We start from the raw sequence: 5,354 nt of genomic DNA on the forward strand, positions 1-5,354 counted from the left end.
AGTGTGGTAAAATATTCATTTATTTTGATGTCTAAAAAAATATTTTCATTCAGATTGATGTTGACAGCATTCGCACACACCAAATTATGTAAGAAAACTTTCCATCAAATCCAAGATTGCTTAAATTTAATTTATATTGAAGGAGTTATGTACCGGGGCCGGAGATGCTTGACTTATCAATTTATCCGGTAAATTACACGGGCTCACGTAACCCATGCCGGATTAATCGTATTCTGGGCCGGACCAATGAACCTATTTTTCATACCAGAGAAACCCATATATGAACAAGGATTAATTTGCGGTTAAGGTAATGACTTTGGGCATGGCTAGCTCCCATAGTGTGACAGGCTCGCTCTAAATGAAAATATTTTTTTAGACATCAAAACAAATGAATATTTTACTGCACTTATGGTTTTTAGCAATGTTTTATCATATTAGGATTTATGGAATTTTTTTAGATTTGAGAAACCCAGCATTTAAAAGTTGAAAATTGCACCTACTGCCGAAAATCTAGTTTTGTTCTTGAATTGAGGGGTTGATTTTTTATCATTTTGGAATTTTATTTTTTAACTATTTTTATTGGATTCAAATTGTATTTGCTTATTTATGAATAATATCTTAATTGAATGAAATACCAAATATATTTCATTTACTTAAATGATATTAGGCATAAATAACTGTCTGTCCTGGTTTCTGGCATAAATAACTGTCTGTCCTAGTTTTGAGCTAAGTTTCCTTAAGTTTCGAGGCAAACTTGTGAAATATGGGTTGTTTCGTTTGAAATAGGTCGAAACCGGTGACTTTTTTAACCCCACCCACATCTTGTCTCGGTTTCTTTCGAAACCGAGATATCTTGGTGGTTTCGGTTGATTTCGACCGAGTTCTCTTTCCATGGTTCTTTGTCCCCTTGGAGAAAGCTCGTCTGGTTCAAGCTCCACATCCCCCGCCATAGTTTCACTATCTGGCGTGTCTTCTCAAACTGCCTCCCAATGCAATCCTTTCTTTGCCTCCGTCAAATCCCAGTCTCTCCTTTGTGCGGCCTCTGCTGGAATGCTATGGAAGATGTGGACCACCTCTTCTTTGCCTGTCCTCTCTCTTTGTCCATCTGGAAGGGTATCCTTGCTAAATGTTGGACCCATAGGCAGAGAATTCTCAATTTCTCAAGAGAGTAGATTTGGATAGACATGCCTTTTGCTGGCTCCTCTATTTGTGACATAGTTGGTAAGCTAGCATTTTGTGCTACCATCAACCATATTTGGATGAATATCAGGAAATGGACTACCAACTTTCGACCTCTTCGTCAGATTTGGGATTCCATTTCCTTTGACATGAAAGCCAAGCTCTTTGCTGTTACTTCTCTTTGAAATGACACCCCAAGGAACAGGCATATTGTTGTATCCTGGGGCCTTCATCTCTCCTCTCTCCGGCAGTCCAACCTCCCTGTTTGAGGTTGGGTTTTCTTGGGCATTTGTGTATTTTTTCTTCTTTTCCCTTCTGAGACCTCTGTTGTTTCTCTCTTTGGTAATGAATTTTTTATTCACCCAAAAAAAGAATTTTTTATTTCTAACAATGGCAATATTTGGAACTTCCCTAAATTCCATAGACTAGAAGCTTTCTAGAGTTTCTAGAACTAGATTCTTAGTTCTTTAATGGATAGAAGCAACTCAAAATAGAAAGTCAATATAGACCAAATCTAGCTAAATTTTTATAAAACTGAAAATAGAAACTAGAAACTAGAAACTAACACCTAATCCTGTATAGATTCACTAACCCCACTATATGGGTTTCTAAAGTTGGGTCCAGATACAAAAAAATCCATTTTATTTAAAAGTCCAACACCCATACAACCATTGGGGCTTTGAAATTAGGTTTAATAAAGCTCAATCTATTGGAAGGAGACTCTGCCCACATCATTCTGATTTTGTAAAATTGGATGAGAATGATTTTTATTGAGGCTCTGAAGTTGACCATTGGTAATGGTACAATATCTTGAGTGTACTAGTTGCTCTTTCTTGGGAAATTTTAATACAAACTTCATTAACCTTTTTTTAAAGGTTTCTTTTCCAACTCTTACCTAAGGTTTGAAATTCTCTACTCTTCAAAGGTTGCTTCAAAAGTTTCACCGCAGAAAATATTTTAAGGCATCCTAGTTGGAGACATCCATAAGAATATTAACATGCCATATTATCTGAAGGGGATGTGAAGACTGCTGCCTTCTGCTGATATGCTCAATATACTAAGCAAATGGGGAATCGGTTGGTCACCCTTTCATCCATTCTCAGTTTGCTATAGAGCACTATACTTCTTCAAATAATGTCCTCAACTAGGAGTCTAGGACCAAGGCAACTAATCTGTTTTTTTTTTTTTTTTTTTCCCTTGTTGGGTTGCATTATCATGGAACATTTGGATAAAACAAACGAGATGATTGTCGAAGATAGGATTTGGCCTACATGGGAGGCTGCTGATAAGATTACTATCTGGGTAATTCACTGGATATCCCCATTTGCAGCCTTTCAAATATTTCTTGTAGGTTCTGTAGTGTATGATTCAACACAGAGTGTCAGATTTCCCCTTGGTCTGCAGTGACTGTTTTGACCTTGGACCCCAGTTACCAAACACGATTAAAGTTCTTCATCTCTGAGAGGACATAATCAAGTTTATACTATACTGGTAAGACGGGAAGGCATCTATTTTAGTTCCTAGCAGTCAACCAATCTCTTGTTAGCATCTACAGGTATGCCGGGGCTTCTTTAGAAATATAGAAAATATACAGGGCGTATCCAGTGCACGAGGCTCCCACCACGGGGTCTGGGGAGGGTCGTAATGTATGCAGCCTTACACCAATTCGTAGACTAAGATGCTCTACCAGGTTTATGTTGAGCTCACTTCTAGAAAGTCCTATGCTATTTCAGTCAAGTCCACCAAATCAAAACAAAGCTGAGAGATAATACTTCATCCATTTTTTTTATATTTATTTCCTACTTCAAAAACTCTCCTATTCTTCTCATTCCAGCGAACCTAGCAAATCAGCTGTTATTTTGATCTAGCCCTAACTAATTACTGATGTTCATGCCATTGATTAAAGGGGGTAAAGCAGCCATAGCCACTCAAGCCTGAATAGTAAGACCATAGGCCTGCCAACTCACTTTCAGAAACACTTGGTGGGTAGTATTCATAGTCTTCCAGCAAAGCTAACATCTACTAACGAGCAAAAAACTCTGAGGTTGAGCTTTTCAATGGTAAGTAACTTATTTAACGATAGTAACCAAAGTAAAGACAACCACTCTTGAAGTGGCCAAATTGTTTAAGTCACACTTCACCACTGATTTCTGACACTCAGCAGAAAGAAACATTTTTTTTTCGATGGAAGTGTAATCACACAAACCACACACCAATCCCATCATCAGAAAGAAACTTGTTATAAGATTAAACTAAAAAACTGCCCTTTAGCTTCAGCCTTGCCTCTAGTTGATTCTTCAATTGACAAATCGATGTGCACGTCCTGTATCTTTTTGTTAATACCAGTGATGCTAATCTAGCTACTGATCTGAAGGGTCCTAGCTAGTAGAAACATTTTTGGACCATTTGCTGCAATGTTGGGACCAGTCCAAAGAATTTTAGATGTGATATCTGTGCTCATTAAAGTTAGAAGAATCTTTTAAAAGAACCAGGTGTAGACATAAGATTTTGCCCCCTTATTGGTCTGTGCATCACAAGCTATGTTACCCAGACGTGGGAAAATGATATAACTTGGGGAGAGGAAAGATTGCATTTCTTGCATTCTCATTGATTTATTTGAAGGGTTGGACAGGGGTATGGCTCATAATTTGAAATGGCCAGGTTGACATAGATCACAACAATGTTAGCAGACTATAAGATTTTGGTTTTTGATTTCCAATTTTAAAAATAGGGAGAAAGGACGCCATCCGGTTGTGCCAGACATGCCACCTCTGTGCCCTGACACAGTGGCATGCGAAATGAACTTCGCATCCGTCATTTCCCGGGTTGCAGGCGGGGCAGTGGTCATTTCGCATGCCCGTGTCAGGGCGCAGGAGTGGTGTGCATTGCACGACCGGGTATCAGACTCTTCATCATGAGATCTGAGGTCTCCCCCAGGTTCTTTTGTAGCATTAACCTAATAGAGCCATAGAAGTAAAACAATAAACATATATATGGTTTCTTTTTTATTGGGAAAGCTATTGTTCAGAGATTTCTGAAAAGTTCACCTGTTGATGAGGACCAGATCCCACTTTGGAAGTTATTCAATTTTAAATCACTGGATTAGAGTTTAAGTGATCAAGAATATATTTCTGTCTCTCAGATATTCTAGTTTTGTAACCATCTCTCTGAAGTTATAGCTTTGTAATACCTCAGATGTTTTTGTTTTACATTACATTGGTGGCGTCTGTTATCTCGAATTGAATACCAAGAAACAGGAAATACTGTAGTGGCAGTCTGGCTTTTGAAACGAAGATTGGAAAAAAAAAAAAGAAGTTAATTCTGCTACAAATAGTTAAAAATGGTCACTTAAAAGAACGTTGGGGGCAGGAGTGGAAATTGGAGAGGCATGATACTTGCACTCCTAATTTAAGACAGAAAGCAAAGATTTTTACTTGGTAGGCCTGTTGATGACTTTTAAAATGTTTATAAAGTTAGAATATTCAAGAATTTAATTTAATTGTGTCAACATATTTGCATTCCGAATCAACACTATTTGTTTATTCTTTTGTCAGGTTGCATTGGCAGCTGTGATGAGACGCTTAGACAGTTGACAGAAATTTGAGGAACAGGTCCCCACAATCTTTAAAATATGTCAGGTATAGAACTATAGATTAGAGAGGAGAAAAATCATTTAAATGGTTGGTCAATTGAAGACATATTTTCTTTGCTTCCAAAGAAAAAGAAAAAATAAAATTGGGAGACAGTATTCATGCATGGCTGTGTAAGCCGTGCAAGCCGTGCATGTGAGAGGGTGGGAGTTTTGAAGCTTTAATAGGGGTGGGGGGTTTATGTCTTTTCCAACTCCCTTGTGATAGGGGACACGACCATGCAAGCTTGCACGGCCGTGTATGAATCTTTTGTCATAAAATTGTGTTTAAAATTTTATTTTCTCAGCTCTTTTTCAATGTTTTCCATTTCATAGTCTTTTTTTTGACTTGGTTTGGGAGAACCACCCCATCTCATGGCCCCACTCCAACAACAGAGAGAGGGGGTGGGTGCAATCCATGACGGAAAATATATCCTCTCCAATTCCCTAAAAGTGTGCAATGCGGCAATTCGGGGTGGAGATGTCAACACCTGGCAGTTCAGACATCCAACGATGCTGAGCTCGAGAAGAAAGAAAAAAAACGGAA

This window comes from Telopea speciosissima, chromosome 9 (assembly GCF_018873765.1).
Source record: "Telopea speciosissima isolate NSW1024214 ecotype Mountain lineage chromosome 9, Tspe_v1, whole genome shotgun sequence".
NCBI lineage: Eukaryota > Viridiplantae > Streptophyta > Magnoliopsida > Proteales > Proteaceae > Telopea > Telopea speciosissima.